The 20,295-nt window shown below is 42.8% G+C and overlaps 1 pseudogene; it reads left to right on the plus strand.

Moving 5' to 3' along the window:
- Positions 1-15,362: 15,362 nt before the first annotated feature.
- Positions 15,363-16,297, plus strand: LOC100687850 (annotated as a pseudogene).
- The last annotated feature ends 3,998 nt before the right edge of the window (positions 16,298-20,295 follow it).

Consider the following 20,295-nt stretch of genomic DNA (forward strand, 5'->3'; position numbering starts at 1 on the left):
ATTTTCTTATCATCTTGTTAGGTTGTCAGGAGTTTTGATTTATATACAAGAATGATTGCATATATTCAGAATGCCAGGTATATAGGAAAATTTCATTCCCTGTATCCAACTGCATATATGAGACAGCATTAATAAGGTTACATCCACTTGGAAGTTACAGGCATGATTTTATACTCTTCTCCATTCTACAGACCTTGGCAAGTCATATAGATACACCTAGATCTGTGCTGTTAATGCTAGCCACTAACCATATGTGCCTGCTGAACATTTGAAATGTCTGAATTGAGACATATCCTCAGTGTGGAATGAATACTGGATTTCAAAGATTTAGTAGGAACAAAAAAAAAAGTAGAATATCTCAATAATAATTTCTACTATTGCTTACATGTCAAAATGATAATATTTAGGATATATAAGGTTAAATAAAGTATATTACTAAAATTACTGTCACATTTATCTTACTTACTTAAAATAAGGCTGCTAAGGGGCACCTGGGTGGCTCAGTTGGTTGAGTATCTGCCTTTGGTTCAGGTAGTGATCTCAGGGTCCTGGGATTGAGCCCTGCATGGGGCTCCCTGTTCAGGGGGGGAGTCTGCTTCTCCCTCTCCTTCTGCCCTTCCCCCCAGCTCATGTACTCACTCATGCTCTCTCAAATAAATAAATAAATAAAATTCTTAAAGAAAATAAATAAGGCTGCTAGAAAAAAAAAACCTTTGAAATTACATATGTGGTTTACCTTTGTGGTTTAAATTATATTTCTACTTGATAGGGTTACCCTGGACTCTCAGAGAAAATCTGAAAGCTTACTTCAACTCATTTACTCTCCGTGTGCATGTTAAGCTTCATAAATGGCCACAGATAAGGGAGCAATCAAACTGTAGCCATAGGTGCCCTGAGCAGGGTAAAGTGGGGTGGGACATCATCAGAGAAGAAGCTTTGGTTAAAAAAAAAAAAATCAAATTCACTTGTTCTGATATTTGGCTCTAACCCTTTGAGCTTTCCCCATGTACAGTCCAAGGCTCTATGTCTTGAGAGGCAGCTTTGATTCTTTGGCTTCTATTACAACCTCTGGCCTAGATTCATTCACTCCTATGAAATCTAAGGAGTCAAGTGTCTATAGGTTGAGGCTAGAAGGGCTTCAGATTTTCCATGATATTTTCCATAAGAAATAGTCATCAAAAAAAAAAAAAAAAAAGAAATAGTCATCAATTGAGCTAAGAAAACATCCATTTAGCAGAAAGAAACACTGAGGCCCAGAAGGCAATAGCCTTTGTTTTTTTTTTTTTTAAGATTTTATGTATTTATTCATGAAAGACAGAGAGAGAGAGAGAGAGAGAGGCAGAGACACAGGTAGAGGGAGAAGCAGGCTCCATGTAGGGAACCCAATGTGGGACTTGATCCCAGGACTCCAGGATCATGCCCTGGGCCGAAGGCAAACCTCTGAGCCACTATACACTGGGCAGAAAAACTCTTACTTCAGCCTACATCAAATAAAGAAAAAAAATACTCTGATTCCAAGAATGGTGGCTTTGAGGAATTATGATTCATCCTTGGAAATTTTTGAGAAAATTAGTTGGTAGAGACCAAAGGGCAAATGTGAGAAGAATATAATTAAAGAGGCCACTGATTGGGATAAAATGCTTATTTACCTCAGGAGTCTTTCAAAGACAAAAGTCAAAGAAGCCAAGCAGCCACTTGAACATTAAAAAAAAAAGAGACAGAGAGAGAGAAAGAAAGAAACAAGCCAAAGAAATACTAGTATACGAGGGTAATCAGATACATCAAAAAGTCAGAAAGATAATTAAAGATGAGAATCTAATTACAGAGCACATAGATTTAGACTAATAATCAAGAGGTCTGCAAACACACTTAGGAGGAGGAAAGAGAATCTCAAATTTAATTTTTTTAAAAGATTTTATTTATTTATTTATTTATTTATTTATTTATTTATTTATGAGATACACACAGAGAGAGGCAGAGACATAGGCAGAGGGAGAAGCAGGCTCCCTGCGGGGATCCTGATGCAGGACTCCATTCCAGGACCCCAGGATCACACCCCAAGCCAAAGGCAGACACTCAACCAACCATCTGAGCCACCCAGATGCCCCCAGAATGTCAAATTTAGAGGAGGAAGTCTGACTAGTTCAGGTCCTTCATCTCTCTGAAACTCAGCTTCCTCTTCTGTAAAGACCTCTAAGCTCCTTTCAAATCTAAATTTAAGATTGCATAAAATGAATAGCAAAACCTATTTTAGCTAAATCTATTTTATGAAAGAGCTAAATGTATTTTATGAAATGCTAAATCTATTTTATGAAATCTTAACTTTACATAGATAATTTTTGTAGAAAAAGTAAAAACTACATCTGAGCAAGAAAAAAATCAAAATCAATCTTGCCATCAAGAGAAAGCTACTGTGAACACTTTAGTGTATATTCTCTCAGATTCATATATATACATAAAGATAATTTTTTACAAATTTTGTTATGACATGCTTCCAGTCGACGAAGTATTTCAAGGACATTTCCTTGTCTCTGTTTACCTTCCATGCCATTGCTCGTGATGGCTGCCGTGTTTTATAGTTTAAATATAGGCATCAATGCACAATGAGTTGCAGGATGTGTCACAGGGCAAATGTGAGTCTGTCCAGATTAGGAGGGATACAGAAAGTTCAGGGAAAAAATAACAATATAGGACGCCTTCTAACCTATAAGAACTTTTGCACAAAAGCCTTATAACCTACAAAGTGTTTTTAAATCTTATGACTGCCCAGCTAGCACAATGTCTAACATATAGGGAACCTCAATAAACATTATTGAATAAATGAAAACATACATATGTATTATCTTATGTATTCCTCATAAAACTGGGATGAGAACTGCATCAGCATCATCAGCATCATTTTACACATTTTATAGATCACCTCTGTCTCCTTGGTAAAATCCATTGTGATTTATACAATATTTTACACAAATCCATCTCATTTGAGCATAGGATTTTATCCCCATTAAAGAAAGATGGAAACTGAGGCTAAGGTCAGATGGTCACCAAGTGGGAAAGCTTAACCTTGAATGCAAACTTGCAACACTCTCCATTGCTTCCCAGCCTTGAAATGTCCTCTCCTCCTTTATTTAAGCAGTTTGTGCTGTAGAACAAATCATCTGTATCCTGGTAAATGGTTAACATTCAGCTCTGGGGGAGAAGGAGCCCTGATTTGTAGCATTTACTGATTTCCCTGGTATAAATACTCCCACTATGGCTGATCTGAAGCTGCTGATGAGATGTTACTGAACACAGAGATGGGAGATGTCCACATTTAGCACACAAGTGCCAGCTGGCTGTAACACACTGCTGGATGGGATCATCTTTCCTTCTACCTAATTATAAATTCCTGGGGACTGTATCTCTTATCAGTTTTCACAATGCCACACACCTATACAGCAATTAATAAGATATTTGGCTTTGGGGTGCTGAGGTGGCTCAGTTGATTGAGGATCCAACTGTTGGCTTCGGCTCAGGTCATAATCTCAAGGTCCTGGGAGTGAGCCCCCACAATGGGCTCTGTGCTCAGCAGGGAGTCTGCTTGAGGATTCTGAGGATTCTCTCTCCCTCTCCCTCTGCCCCTCCCCACTGGGCTTGCTTGAGCACTCTCCCCACACCCAAGAAATAAATATATCTTTTTAAAAAAAAGAATCTTTGGGCTTGGCATAAATGTTTAGCCTGGCTTTGCAATTTCAGTTTCTCATTCTCTTTGGTTTCCTCACCTGTACAGTCGTTTACCCCAGACTTAGGGGGGAATGCATGGAGACAGTCCGGTCACTTGAATTGCTTCCCTTTCTTTTTTTTATTTATTTTTTATTTTTTTAAAATTTATTTATGATAGTCACACACACACAGAGAGAGAGAGAGAGAGAGAGAGAGGCAGAGACATAGGCAGAGGGAGAAGCAGGCTCCATGCCCCGGGAGCCCGATGTGGGACTCGATCCCGGGTCTACAGGATCGTGCCCTGGGCCAAAGGCAGGCGCCAAACTGCTGCGCCACCCAGGGATCCCTGTTTCCCTTTCTTTAATCCCCACTTGTGTCTTTGTCATGGTCTGGGGTAGAGTCATGAGTCTGAAGAGAGAAGCAGCAGCTATGGGGACTCAGGATTTCCTGCTTTATATTTATAGTCTCTTAATACCGGGTTTAGAGTCTCCTGTCCTGGGGTCCCAGTACCTCACGTTAACCAAAACATTGGTTTTGGATTGTTGCTTGAATGAGGTCAGTAGGAGGTGGAGGTGGCAGATGGGAAGTAAGGCTCATGGGAAGTTCAAGCCTATACATTTCTTCAAACCTAAATTGGCACAAAATCCATAAATAATTCAGAAACCTGGAAGTTGTTAATTATATTGATCAAGGCTACAACTCTTGGGGCTAATTTTTCCCCTCAACATCTTACTGGGAATGTCCTGCTGTGCATCTTAACTGGAGTTGGTCTGTGCTGATACAGAAACTTCATTTTCTTGAGAGTGAAATGTGCACACTGTGAAACAGTCTAGAGCCAGGAGGAAGGTGGAGAAAAGGCAGACTTTGGCACCACCTTCTGGAAGATTCTGTTTTTACATGCCATGTACGAATTTAATAAAATTGGTAAGATCTTTTGTATTCTGTTCTCTAATACATGGTCAGTTTTGAAAATCTCTTGTAAGAAGAGATATAGGAACAAATATAATAAAACATTAGTTAAATACTAATTTCTCCTACTAAAACACTTATCAAATCCTCTGTCAGATTGAATTTTAACTTTTTTAATTTTTTTAAAGCAATCTCTACACCAATGTGGAGCTTGAACTCACAACCTAAGATCAAGAGTCATGTGTTCCACAGACAATGCCAACCAGGGGCCGTGAATTTTAACTGGACTTATTTTCCCCCTCCAACCTACCCTCCCTTCAAATTCAAACATCAAGTAGACTAGACAAAGACTGGAGAAGGGAAAATGGGAAAAGCAAAGGGCACTGATCTAGAAAAATTGAAAAGTGATTCTACATACAAAGCCAGAACAACTCTCTCAGGAGAGAGAGAAATGTGCCCCTAGGGAACTACTAAAATCAGATAACCACTGCAAAATGAAAACAAGAAAAAAACGTGCCAGCTGCATGAACCAACAAGCCACACATCTAGCAGCAGCTTTGCTGGAGAGTTTCTCCTTACTGTAGTCTGGACCTCCTGGGTCTGGGACAAAAGTGTTCTCAGTTGCCCTGGGCAAGTTATACCTGCAGAGCCCACTCTGCCAATGCCAAACCCCAAGGCTTTATTTCCACACCATCGAGCAACTTCAGAAAGGCTCAGGATGCTTTCTCCTCTTCCTCTTTGGAGTTTTGCTTCATTCACATTCGTTTTCAATGGCTTATTTGTAGAACACTGATAAACACATTTTTTTCTCTCCCCAATAGTAATATGACTTGGTATTTGCACATTGGTTGATGCTTTTCAAAGGCTGTCACTGCTGTCACCTCCCAACACCCCTGTGAGGCAGGTAGAAAGGTGCTGCTCCTCATGCCACCAATGACAAACTGAGGCTCCAAGGGGGCCAATATGTTGTCCAGACCCCACAGCCCAGCACCTCTGGTCCTCAGGCCAGGCCTTCAGTCACTCTGTGGCACCTTGTAGGGACCCCATGGGGCCAGTGGGGCTTACATCATGTGGAGTGGCAACAGGGCCCCCTTGACAAAACCTGGGTGAGCTGTTGCTCCCATCCCACACAGGCTGCCTGACCAGGTGCCCTGTGGAGCTGAAGGGAGGGATGAGGGAGAGAAAACTCTCCAGAGACATACTGAAGAACACCTGGGGTGAGCATGGGATTGAGTCAAATGTCACAAACTACTTGTCAAATACCCCCTGTGGACTAGGAATCCCAAGCCAGAGTGGATGCTGTAGGTTCCTCAGGGAGCTTTCAGTTAGGTCAGACAGAAAAGTTAGATGACCGCAATACAATCAAGAAATCGTCATCATCATAAAAGAAAGTGTGCTTGGAGACACAGAGATGTGGTGGACAGAGGAGAGCTCAGGTGGCCTTCCATCAGCCTCTAAGTGAGAGCAGATGTGAGGGATGGTTTAAGATCAGAAAGAGTCACATCCACACACACACTCACCCTTACTCATGCACATCCACAGAGGAAGACCCCCCAGGCCCTCTCCATCCCTCAGGCTTCTCAGGGCTGCTCCAGAGGCCCACCTCAGGCCCAACCCTGAGGAACAAGTCACACAGGTACTAAAGCCTGAGATTCATGAAGGATGAATCTCCAAAACTGAGGGATGACAAAGGACTGTCTCTCCCCACTTTTCCATACTCTAGACTTGGCTTTAGCTTTGATAGGACCCTTTGTAGGAAGCCAGGGGCTATCCAGTGTCATTGGCTTGGATTGATGTGGCAGCTTTGCCTAGTTTCTGGAACCGAGGGACTTGGTGGTGAATTATCAACCTGGGAGCTATTTCTGTTTCCTAGAGTCTCACAACCTTCCTGGAGACAGGACAGGGGTCACTGAAATTGCTCCACAGTGATGGCAGAAATTCTTCAACTGGCTCAGCTGCCTGTGATCCACATTGTCATCTCACATGACCTTTGTTCTCCTCCTCTGATAATGACAGCTTAACGAGCTCAGTGGAGGTTTCCCACAAATACCAATGAGTAATCCCTTTTGGTTTTTATTTTTTTTTTATTTTTTTTTTTAAAGTTTTTTTTAATTATTTATTTATTTATGATAGTCACAGAGAGAGAGAGAGAGAGAGGCAGAGACACAGGCAGAGGGAGAAGCAGGCTCCATGCACCGGGAGCCCGATGTGGGATTCGATCCTGGGTCTCCAGAATCGCACCCTGGGCCAAAGGCAGGCGCCAAACCACTGCGCCACCCAGGGATCCCCCCTTTTGGTTTTTAGAACAGGAGAACTAAGGAAGTAATTTCAGGGGTTTGGAAGTGAACTGTAGATCCCATTTTTATGTTAAAGGCTTCACTGATTAATATAGATGTTCTATAAGTAGGAAAAGGGAAAATCCTACCCTTCCGTGGCCTATGAAAGTTCTACAGATTGGCATCAAGATCACAATCATTTTATCTGGGCCTCAAGCCAGGGGCCCCTAAATGGATCATGTGGAGTCCACTGCTGCCTGTGGAGTGCTGGCTCTGAAAATGTGCTTTGGGGTTTTGGAATTCTCTGTGGATGATAGTTGGAAAGCAAGAGGTCAGGCTCTTGAGAGAGATTTTATCTTCATTCCTCACTTCTATTTCCAATTCATAAATTGGTCCAGAAGGTTCATTCATTCATTTGACAAACAGTTATGTAATACTTGCCCCAAGCACACCTAATATTAGGCATTGTAAATACATATGTGATTAGAGCCTGGTCCTTGTAGTATGGGATAAAGTAAATAATGAAAGTTATTTAACATGAGCTCAGAGCTCTTCGATGCATGGTTCCCTGCCTTACTAATTTCCCACCCCTTTAACTTAGCACAGAATCTGAGATTTAAGCAAAGGAGCCCAGTAAGACTTTATCCAATGAATAAGGGTCAACATTTAAGAATCTACTTGCAACAATGGCAATGTGTCCACTTTAGGAGAGATGTGGCAACAGTATGTTTTCAGCAAGGACTCTATGGTAACATGCAAATAAAGGAATTATTGCTACATCTTATTAAAGAAATAAAAGTAACATAGGCACAGAGGAAAGAACGTTTAATTCTGCCTAGGAGGGCTACAATGGTGGAAGGGGAAAACTCGTTTCTCCTCTATTTACCAGTCTGCCCTCAATACTTCTGGCATCACCAAACAATTCTCCAACACAAGCTGGGTGTCCTACAATTCAACTCAATGCTTACGCTGTCTATCTAGAGATAGTATCAGATCCCACAGGTTAAGGCCTCCATCCCACAAGACTGCCCTCACTTCAGACCCCAATTGCAAGCCTTTCTTGTCTTGTCACCTGTGCTTCTGATCAACCATAAAATCAGAGGTTCCCACCATCCCTTCTCAAGTTTGATAATTTGCTAGGATAGCTTGAAGAAAAGGAAGACAGGTCACTTAACTAGATTACTGGTTTGTCCTAATAGGATACAACTCAGGAACAGACAGATGAAAGAGATGCACAGAACAAGGTATGGAGGAAGGGACATGGAGTTTCCATGCCCTCTGAGCAGGCCACCTTCTCAACCCCTCCACCAACCCAGAAGCTCTCCAAATGTCTAACATAAGGCATGTTCAGGGCAAGTGTCAAATAAGTGTTCAGATGAATGAATGAGTGCTAAATTAGGAATTTTAATGGAGGCTTCATTATGTTGATACAATTTATTAAATCATTGGCTGCTGGTAATTGATTGAACCTCTAGCCCCATCGCCAGAGGTCTAGAGGTGGGACTGAAATTTCCAACTCTAGTTATAGCTGGTTGCCCTAACATCCAGCCCTCAAACTTCAGGCTCTCAAAAAGTCACCTTATTAATATAAACTCAGTGTGGTTGAAAGGATCTTATTATAAATAACAAAAGAGATCTTTATGGCTCTTATCACCTAGGAAATTCCCAGGGTTTTAGGAGCTCTGTGCCAGGCACTCTGTGGGCAAGTAGAGAGATGATGGCAAAAATCTGGGTGAAGGGTTTTGTTTTCCTTTTGCTATGCTTAGGAGGTCAGGCTTTCTCCTACAAACTATACCAAACCATTGAAAAGTTTTTAAACTCACCATGCTGGCAATATGAAGGTGCGGGCTAGGAGCTACAGACATTAATAGGGGGTAGCAGTGGTCCATGTGAGAAATGATACAAGTACCAAAAGGCCAGTCCAGGACAGGGGGCTGGAAAGATGCAGAAGTGAAAAGTGTTTAGTACATGTGATCAAAAGTGGTGCAAGGTGACAATGAAGAACTCAAGCTTTAGAATTAAACAGATCCAACTTTCAGTTACACTATTTACTCTGTGATCTTGAGCAAACAATCGGTGTCTCAGTTTCCTCATCTACAAAATGCAGCTAAGAGTACCTACTTCATATAATTGGTGTACTAAATTAAAATATTAGGGATTAGTATAATGTCTGGAACATAGGACCTTCTAAATCAGTATTAGCTATGATTATTATTACTGATTAAGCATGGGGGCAAGATGGAAAGAGAGAAATTGAAGAAGACTTGGGTTTCTGGATAGAACAAGTAGGGAAAGATGGTTTCATGGATCTAGATGAGGAGTTAGGTGGAAGAGCACATTTGCAGGTAAGAATTTCAATTTCCAGTTTTGGAAATGTTGAATTTAAGATAAATATGAGGCAGCAATAGAAATGTCCACTGGGCATTCAATAGAGAAATCTGGGCTGGAGTTGGAGATTTAGGGGATTCACAACACAAACAAGGACATTTAAACCAGCAGAGGACATGAAATCATTTGAAAAGGGACATTAGTGGAAGAGGAGAGATCTCAGAGGACACCAGCATGCAGAGGGGATACAAAGAAGAGTGCCCGACAAGTATCCTGGGGATTGTTGCAGATGGAAGGGGAAGGTTGTCTATCCGAAGTGCTTCCAAGGGAGAAGAGAGCTCACCCAGAACCCACGGTGTGCCTTTCTGCTGAGTAGCTCACAAAGGTTAGTAAGACCCGTCCCTCACAGAACTTATAAAAAAAGCTCCAGGAGCTTCAAAAACCTCCCTGTAATGAACTACAATTCTGTTTTAGTTGCCTCTTTTCTTTCTTCTCTCTTCTTTATGAATAAATAATTTTCACCTGTAATTTCTCTGTCCATCTCTCTGTCTTTGCTTATAGGGTAGACACTATGTGAGCCCAGGGGCTCAGGCCTTGTTTAGACAGCAGTCTGTTGAAAGCATTATGCGGCGGGCCAGGCCAGACCAGATGTCCTGTGTTGCCTTCCAGCTTTGTGGAGCTTCCTCCCAGGCTGCTGTGGCACATTGCCCTGGTCAGCCAACACTTTGAGAAGTGAGTCAAGAATTCTGGCCAGGAAGGAAGGAAATGTTGGAGGTCTGTGGAAATGTAATGCAGCTACTTTAACAATCTTGGGCATTGCAAAAGACAATGATTTCAAGTTAGCTTTAAAGTATGTCTAGTTTTGCAACAATGTGCCATGCATATCTAAGGCACTCAAGAAGCTGTGTTAATGTAATTCCACCACTCAAAGAGGGCCACATGTTTGGAGATTTAGTGGAAACTAATGGATTGGAACAGTATTTGCTCACACTCTTAGCAGGCTAGTGTAGCACTATACCTCTCCTGCCCCATTGCCAAAGTTTTCCCCACTGTGATGAAAGGGAACAACGCACTGTAAATCTGCAAAAAAAAATCCAATCCATGGAGCTCTTTCCATGAATTAGAAACTTTTTTTGGGGGGGGGATTAGAAACTTTGTCTCCAAATCAAGAGCAGTTGCCCCATAATAGCTCTTGTCCCCCATTTTCCTGAGGCTACCTATTCTGTGTATGATCTGGAGAGTTATTTTTGGCACTGGGCAATAAAATCTCAGAATGCCAATGATATCCAGTTTAGCTAACTTATCAGGTACATAGTAACAAGTGATGAAGATGATGGTGAAAGTAGAATACCAAACACAACACTCATGTTTAATGCACCAGGCATTGTTTTTAGTAGTTCACATGCAATAACTTCACCCTTACAGAAACCACAGAAGGTAGGTGCTATTATTAGCCAATTTAACAAATGAGGAAACTGAGATGAAGTGGCTGGGTGGAAGACTGAGATTGATTGTGTAAAAAAACAAAACACAGAGGATCTTTTTGGAGTGATGGAAAATTTCCATAGCATAATTGTGATGGGGGTTACAAGATTGTATCCAATTATTAAAATTTGCCAAATTGCATAGTTCAGGTTGGTGAATTGTACTGTAAGTAATACATCAATAAAGCTAATAAGAGAAGAAAAAAGGAGGAAAGCTTCCAAAAAGAGGTAGCAAAGAGTGGGGAGTGAGGTCTGACTAGCTAGGTGAACCAGGCAAAGTACTAACAGTTCTGTGCCTCTGCTTCCATACATATAAAGTAAGGATAATAATACCTAGTCCCCAATAAATATCAGGTTTCTTCTTCCTTTTTGTCCCTTTTCCATACCTTCAGACTGAGCCAGCTATAAATCAAGACTATCATTTATGGGTGAGGTAGGGGTGCTTGCTACAGCCCCTCTCCCCGAGGTTGTCACATGGAAATAGTTGTCTCTATAAAGGAGAGATTTCTCCTATGTAGGTAAGAAGACATTATTGAGCCCAAACTGACACAATATTTTCAGAGTGGAATTTTGTAGTATGTAATGAAGTTTAAACCTACATGCCTTTTCCTCAGCAACTCACTTCTATAAACCTACATTATAGAAGTGCTAGCAAAAAAATTGCAAAAATACCTACATAAAAGGATGAACGTGGAAGCTTTGTAAGAGCAAAGATCAAAACCAATCTCAATGCCTATCAGTAAGGCTTGGTTCAGTGAGTTGTAAGACCTCTATTTCCTGGAACACAAGGAGCTGACAGGCAACATAAATGAGGTATGTGTATACTGACATAGGGAGACCTACCCAATATACTGCTAAGAGAAAAATCTACACATAAAGCAATATGCATGAAATGATACCATTAAAAAAAGAAAAGGTGTGGAGCAAAGCTTGCTAGTCGTTTTCAGTATCTCTGCTTTATTTCATTTAAAAATAAAGAATGAGAATGAGAATTCTGGTTTTCTGCCACTCCTGTCCATTGTAAGTGGGCAGCTAAAGACTACATTAGCTTGGGTGGGTATGAAGATCCCAGTGGGCAATCTAGCCCAATCCTGCATATACATCGACAGCCAAAGCCTCTATTTTAGCTGGGTTTGGCAGAGGGTCTAAATTCTGGCCAATGGGATGTGAGCAGAAGTGATACATACAACTAAGTGGTCACATCCTTCAAAAGAAGTTAGTTGTCGTTTGTTTCCTCTGTTCCCTTCCTGCTACTGGACCCCAGAGATAACACTTGGATATGGACAAGGATCCCTCCAAGGAGATGAAACTTCATGGAACGGAGGCTACCTGCCCACTCCTCCAACTGTTTCTCGAAAGAGGAAGAAACTTCTGTGCTGTTTGAGCCACTGTAATTTGGGGTTTCCTATTACAGCAGCTAATCCTATACTCTAAGTAACACAGTATGTGCTTATAGTCTTACCAATAATCATAACTATCACAAATCTAATGCTTATTACGTGCCAAGCACTGTTACAGGCACTTTCACAACAACCCTATGAAAATTGTACCTATTTTATAGATGAGAAAAACTAAAACACAAGGTCAAGGAACCTACCCTGGGTCTTCCAATAAGAGTGGAAGAGATGGGGACATGCACTCCAGAGGCGATGTTCCTAATACCAAATTACCTCTGAATATGGAATATACAGGGGAAAGGAGAAGTTTCCTTTTTATAACATACATTTCTGAATGTTTGAATTTTTTATAACAGTTAAACATTATTTTTATAATTTATAAAAGAAAGTTTTTTTTTTTCTATAGAAATTTTGGCAAAAAATAACAATGGAGAGTAGTACCACTAATTTAAAATACAACCTTAAAAAAAGAAGAAATTCACTTTTTGGGCCTAATTGCTCAGACTCAGAGAGAGCAGGAAAGGTCTGTGGTGAGCCCTAACATTACAAGACAGTGGTAATGGATGGATTTGATGCAAAGACAGAAGAGTCAGTCTGAAAATGCTCTGCAGATGAGCCAAACTAGCCAGCTGATGCTGCTGTCCAAACAACCAGTTGGACACATTTTCATTTTTCATCATTTGTTTTGCCATAATATATCTTCAGTGTAAACCTAGAAAGGAAAAAAAAGACCCTCTCAGTCAACCACTCCTCCCTTTAAGAGGGTCTCAGGCATACAGTCTCTCTTTACATTTGTAAATATTTAGCCCTCTAGTTCCTGGAAGAAGATGAGTCTTGACTTTTGTAAACCTTCCCATGCTGCATAACAACCCTGTGGAGTGTGTGCGGTGAGCCAAAATGTTGCACCATATAGGAACTGAAATGAGTGGCTTGCTGGTTGTTTTAGTTTCAGCTCTTTTAACTAGACTGAAGGTCTATGCAATTACTGCGTTTGCAAAACTAAGACTCAGGAGTTTCATTTTCCTTTTTTTTTTTTTTTTTTAAGATTTTATTTATTTATTCATGAGAGACACAGAGAGAGAGGCAGAGGGAGAAGCAGGCTCCATGTAGGGAGCCCAAGGTGGGACTCAATCCCAGGACCCTGGGATCACGTCCTGGGCTGAAGGCAGATGCTCAACCAGTGAGCCTCCCAGGCATCCCAAGACTCAGGAATTTCTGTCCATCTACTTATCCATAGAGCTTCCAGGCTGAAACAAAATGTATGTGCATTACACAGCACCCATGTAAGCCAGCAGGGTTTTTTTTTTTTTAAATATTTTATGTATTTATTTGACAGTGAGAGAGAGAACACAAGCAGGGGGAGTGGGAGGCAAAGGGAGAAGCAGGCTCCCAGCTAAGCAGGGAGCCCAACGTATGACTTGATCCCAGGACCTGGGGATCGTGACCTGAGCCATCACCCAGGCACCACAAAGCCAGCAGATTTTTAAGTGAAAAGTACATTTTGTACCTCAGACCACTTTTAGAAAATATTTTTTTAGGTTTTTGTATTAGGTTTTTAAAAAAATCTACCCATAACACATTTCTAATTTTTTAAAGATAATATGTTAGTAACAATTTCATAACTGTTTTACTCATTTGCTTTTTTTCTTAAACAATATGACAATCAGCTGTGTTTTTTCCTTAGCATTATCTGTGGGATAATGTCATCTGAACAAATGAAGACCCCATTCCATGGGCAGCAATTAAAAATTATACTTGTTTGAAACATGTATCTATAGCTGTCATTCCCCTCTCAGGACCCTTCTGAACACTGAGAATAATGACTTGGTCTCCCACGCTAATACCCCAGGTTTTGTTATCTAGTTGACTTATGTCTGGGTCATTCTTGTTAAGGAGACTTTGCTTTGAACAGGATAGTTTTTGCTCAAAATCAGTTCAGTTTGGTAAGAATTTCATGAGCATCTACTATGTGCTTACTCCTGCGGTAGGACCTAGAAGTAAATCAGGAACACAGAGTCTAGCAAGGGAGAAGGAGTCTCTTTTTTTAATCAACACAATGACAAAGATATAAAAGTGATACTATTCCAGGGCATGAGTGACAAAATCTGCCTTTTTTTTTCTTCTTTTAGTTTATTCATATAATTTAAAATAGATGTTGATGGTTTTCAAACTATTTAGATTTCTCTCATTACTTTTAAGAGTGATATAACATTTTAGAATGCCAACATTTATGATACTCTGGATGTTATCTACTTTGCTACTGTTTACATTTATTATCAAAGTTTTATGGTTTGTTTAGTTTTTACAGAGAAGGTAAATTTATATTTTATTTTGTCCAAAGAGGGGAACAGAAATCACCTTAATGGAACATTGCAGTCACAGTCCCTTAGCAAGCCAGAAAAGCCATCCCATCCCCCCAGTAAGCACTTGTGAATTGGGAAAACGTGCCAATCTTGTGGTCATAGGCACTTGTGAATAGGGAAAAGGGACCAATCTGATGTGGCAAGGCTGGATGGCATCACTAAGCCTCTACATCACAGGCCACAGTGCTCTTTGTTCTCTTCCTTTGCTTGGTTTTAGCTGAGTCTTGTCCAGCAATCCCATTCCCTAGAGATCCTGATGTGGTTTTCCCTGAGTGTTGTGATCCAGATGATGGAGCTGTTGATGTAGGAGGAGGTGTGTTCTCAGGAGACTCTGGGTAGGACTTCCTACGAGAGCCTTCAGGAGAGTTGTGTGATACTGAACAAAGTTTGCAGAATGGCCTGGTAAAGGGGTCTCTTGCCTTGGTTACCATATCCTGCCTCACAAGAACAGCCAGGTCCACTGTGTCACTGTTTCATATGCTAAATATACAAAAAAAAAAAAAAAAAAAAAAGTGCAATGAGGTATGCAGTTTTGTACAATTCTTTTTACAAGTATGCAGGCATACCATTACTTCCAGATTGTGAAATACAATAGGCTCCAGTTATGCATATTTTAGGTAAAAAAATGACACCTAAAAGCTAGTCATATTGTAGAAAAACACTTTATTCTAACATCTTAGAATAATGTTATACTCCTAGAACTTTCTTTCCATAGACCGGTCAGGCTTTCTAATTAATGCTCTATGTTCTATAAAAAGGTAGTAATAGGTAGCCATTTTTCCAAACACCCTTTTAAGATAGATAGATAGATTGATTGATTGATTGATTGATTGATTCCTGAGAGACACACAGAGAGAGACAGAGACACAGGCGGTGGGAGAAGCAGGCTCCCTGCAGGGCCTGATGCAGGATGCGATCCCAGGCCCAGGCTGCGTTCCTAAAGCCACCACCTCTGCCAGAGGCAGCAGGGGGACCCTGGCCGGAATCACGTTTCGCAACCAGTATGACAATGACGTCACTGTTTGGAGCCCTCAGGGCAGGATTCATCAAATTGAATATGCAATGGAAGCTGTCAAACAAGGTTCAGCCACAGTTGGTCTGAGATAAAAAACCCATGCAGTGTTGGTTGCACCGAAGAGAGCACAGTCAGAGCTTGCAGCTCATCAGAAGAAAATTCTTCATGTTGCTAACCATATTGGTATCTCAATTGCGGGACTTACTGCTGATGCTGGACTGTTATGTAATTTTATGCGCCAGGAGTGTTTGGATTCCAGATTTGTATTTGACAGACCACTTCCTGTGTCTCGTCTTGTATCTCTAATTGGAAGCAAGACCCAGATACCAACACAACGGTATGGCCGGAGACCGTATGGTGTTGGACTGCTTATTGCTGGTTATGATGATATGGGCCCTCACATTTTCCGAACCTGTCCATCTGCCAACTATTTTGACTGTAGAGCCATGTCCATTGGAGCCCGTTCTCAATCAGCTCGTACTTACCTGGAGAGACCTATGTCTGGGTTTATGGAGTGCAATTTGAATGAACTGGTTAAACATGATCTGCGTGCCTTACGAGAGGCACTTCCTGCAGAACAGGACCTAACTACAAAGAATGTTTCCACTGGAATTGTTGGTAAAGACTTGGAGTTTACGATTTATGAGATGATGATGTATCTCCGTTCCTGGAAGGTCTTGAAGAAAGACCACAGAGAAAGGCACAGCCTGCTCAACCTGCTGATGAACCTGCAGAAAAGGCTGGTGAACCAATGGAGCATTAAGTCACAAACCAGTCTATATGTGTATTATCAAATATGTAAGAATGCAGGAGCCCTTACGGATGACAGTAATCTATTGACGAGTACTGCCCCGTCAAGCATGCGGGGCGGGGTAAACACCAGGGGGTCCTACGACAAGTTTTGGGCCTGCCTCATGCCACCACGGCGGTCCTCCTGGGGGAGGGGGCTGGCTTGGGGCCAGTGGGAAACGCTGCGGACATCCGTGGTTGCCCGGCATCTAGCGGGCGGAGGCCACGTTTGCTGCTAACCCTTGTCCACCGCGGGGCAGCCCCTCATACAACCTTGCCCGTCGGCAACAGCACGGGCAGTGAGAAGCCCGGGGTTTCTGAGGGGAGGCAAGGCCAAAGGGCCCCTCACTTTCCAGGGTCTGGCAGGCACCCAGCCGTCTGCCTACTTCCCTCACTGGCTTTTAGAAGGACACCTCACCTTACCTCAGGCGGCCTCCTGCGCTCACAGCGGGCCGGGACCCTCCTGCGCAGGCGCGGGCACAAGGACAGAGCCTGCGCCGGAGCACAGCGCGCGGGGCCTGTCGGGGGCACGTCCCGCGGGGCCTGCTGGGAGCGCAGCGCGCGGGGCCTGCTGGGAGCGCAGCTTGGTGCGGGGTGGCCCGGAGTTCGGCGCTCGGAGGTGCCGGGAGCATAATCCTCCACATGCCCGATCGAGTCTGTCCTCCTTGAGGCAAAAGGGCAAAGAAACCCCGAGGGAGGAAGTACCGAGGATCTGGGAGCCGAGCGGGAGGTGGCGCAAAGGTGCACGGGAGGAGCGGGGAGGGCCTCGTAGGCCGCGGCGGTGCCTGCGCTCGCTCGGGCCACGCCGACAGCCCTGGGGCTGGCCCTGCACCGGGGCGAACCCTTCGCTGCTCTGCGGTAATGTCACTAGTGGGAGAGTCTGCGTTTGTGGCTGGAGGTCTCCGTTCCTGGGTGCCCCACGAAAGAGTTACGTGGCGCCCACGCTCAGCTGAAGACGGCCGGAATCTCCTGACAGGGAGCCTGCGTCTCTTCCGCCTATATCTCTGCCTCTCTGTGCGTCTCTTATGAATAAATAAATAAATGAAAACCTTAAAAAAAATTATGGGAATCGAATTGTCCTTTCTGAAAACTCACACGGGCAGTGGTTTGGAAGATGGGAGAAGCAGGCCCACCAGAGAGATAAGAGTTAATGAGGCCCGACTCCCAGAGTCCGTGTTTGTGTCGATGTCATCATAGAACACACCCTCTTGGGCCTCATTAACTCTGCCCCTCGGCGGGGCAGTACTCGTCAATCCACGGGCCGTTCCAAGCGGTACTCGCCGAGCTCCGGGGTTCAGCGGTGCACCCCTATGGAGGGGGCACTGGCTTGGTTCATACAAACGAAGAAGACGGGTAGCCTGACACTCGTATCACCTGAGGGGCCCGCTGAAGACTGTGCAAGGCTGTCTCCTCCTCCCCTCGCACCTTTGGCCCTCCTACTTTTGAGCCACGGTGGAAACTGTGTCCTAAGTCAGGCATGAAGTGGTAGAGCCTGGACCCAAGTCACAGCCGGCCTCGGTATGCCTGAAGATGCCCTAGAACACAGCTCCCACATTCCCTTCCTCTTGATGCACGCGGATTGTGGGGTGGAGGGGAGGTCCTTCCTTTCCCAGGAAGTGGCTTATTTTCCCTCCCCCAGTAGAGATCCTGAAAACAAAACATCCAACCCTTTCCAATGTGGTCCTTTCAAAGCCAGAACCTTTCAACTGTAACAGGAAATCCTTTATTTTTTCCCTTCATTTCAAATCTGAAAGGTTACCTGCATGTTCTAGGGGAGTTTTCAGTTCTCCCTTAGAACCAAGGCCCTGCTTATCAATCAGACTGCGTTCCTGCCTCTGTTCAGAAGCAGTAACAGACCTGGATTAGCCATAGCAGAGAATCAGGTGGAATTACTCTGGACAGGGGCTGATATCAGATCCTTTCTGGTTTAATTGGGGGGAACAGAATGGGATCAGACTCAGGACATGAGATAGAGTTCAGGGACCAGGTGGTACCCCGGAACATCCCTTTTTAACAGCTGCTTCTCTCCTCACATCCCAAACACTACACAAATACACACACACATGCATGCACACATACAAGACATTAGTATATACACTGATCTCACTCTTGTCTCTAGCCCTGCTGGCCACTTCACACACCGGGTATATTCTGACCTCAGGAACCTTTGTTCTGACTGTTCCCTCTGTCTGGGATACTCTTCTTCTGCACAGCCTCACGGATCATTCCTTGACTTTCTTTTAGTCTCTGCTCAACTGACACCTTTCTTTTTAAAGATTTTATTTATTCTAAATATATATTATATAAATATACCTATATTTATAATAAATATAATATTTGTTATATTTTATTGAGGCAGACGCTCAACTGCTGAGCCACCCAGGTGTTCCCAAATGACACCTTTTTCATTGAAGCTTTTCTTCACCATCTCATTTAACATTCTTCCCACCACTACATTCCCAATGCCCCTACTTTATTCCATTTTCCCCATGGCACTAAGCATTTCTTACATTTTGTATATAATTGTATTATTGTATTATTTTGTCTCCCTCAACCATAATGTAAGTTTTATGACAGAAGGAATGCTCATCTATTCCAGTCAATGCTGTATCTCCATAGCTAAAACCAGGGGTCAGCAAAAACTAATAGCCCAGGGCCAAATTCAGCCCAACCCTACTATTCATATAGCCAACAAGCTAAGAATGGCTTTTACATTTTAAAATGTGAAAAAAGAAAAAAACAAAAACCATTTCTAGCTTTTTGGTGAGAGAAGTTGCTTCAAGAGTTGAGGACAGGGCAGCCCAGGGTGCTCAGTGGTTTAGCGCCACCTTCAGCCCAGGGCGTGATCCTGGAGTCCCAGGATCGAGTCCCACGTCAGGCTCCCCCCATGAAGCCTGCTTATCCCTCTGCCTGTGTCTCTGCCTCTCTCTCTCTCTCTCTCTCTCCCTTTCTCTGTCTCTCATGAAGAAATAAATAAAATCCTTAAAAAAAAAAAAAAAAAAGAGTTGAGGACATTACTGGAGTACCTGACTGGCTCAGTCAGTAGAGTATGCAACTCTTGATCTCAGGGTTGTTGATTTGAGCCCCACAGTGGATTTAGAGATTACTTAAATATCTTTTTTAAAAAGAGTTGACATTACTGGGGCACCTGGCTGGCTCAGTAAAGCATTTGACTCTTGATTTCAGGGTTGCAGATTTGAGCTCCACATTGGGTGAAGAGATTACTTAAAAATCTTCAAAAAAAAAAAAAAAAAAAATCTTGGGACACCTGATTGGCTCAGTGGTGAGGATCTGCCTTTGGCTCAGGTCATGATCCCAAGATCCTGGGATTGAGTCCCACATCAGGCTCTGCATGGAGCCTGCTTCTCCCTCTGCCTGCGTCTCTGCTTCTCTCTGTGTGTCTCTCATCAATAAATAAAATCTTTAAAAAAAAATCTTAAAAATTGAGGACATTAGTCCTTGGCCTACAAAGCCTACAATATTTACAATCTGGCTCTTTACAGAAAGATTTTATCTACTCTTGCCCAAAACTATGTCCAGCATATAGTAGATGCTGAAGGAACAAACAAGTGAATGAATGAAGAATGTAGGGAGGACTACCATTTTACTTTCAGTTAGAAGAAATCAAGTAGGAAATATATGGCTGTGTTTCAAACAAATTTGATTTTCAGAGTTATGTGGATCAAGGGGGAAGTACATGGGTTTTCTCTTATTTATTAGAGGATATAGGAGGAGGGACAACTGGGTGGCTCAGCGGTTAAGCGTCTGCCTTTGGCTCAGGGTGTGATCCTGGAGTCCTGGGGTTGAGTCCCACATCAGGCTCCCTGCATGGAGCCTGCTTCTCCCTCCGTTTATGTCTCTGCCTCTCTCTTTCTCTCTCTGTATGGGTCTCTAATGAGTAAATAAATAAAATCTTAAAAAAAAAAAAAGAGGATATAGGAGGAAAGAGATGGTATATGTAGGACAAAGTAAAAGGAAAACTAAAAAGGAAATAGTATCAGGAAGAAGGAGGAGAATGGCAAGAGGGCAAGG

Source organism: Canis lupus, chromosome 4 (assembly GCF_011100685.1).
Source record: "Canis lupus familiaris isolate Mischka breed German Shepherd chromosome 4, alternate assembly UU_Cfam_GSD_1.0, whole genome shotgun sequence".
NCBI classification, from domain to species: domain Eukaryota; kingdom Metazoa; phylum Chordata; class Mammalia; order Carnivora; family Canidae; genus Canis; species Canis lupus.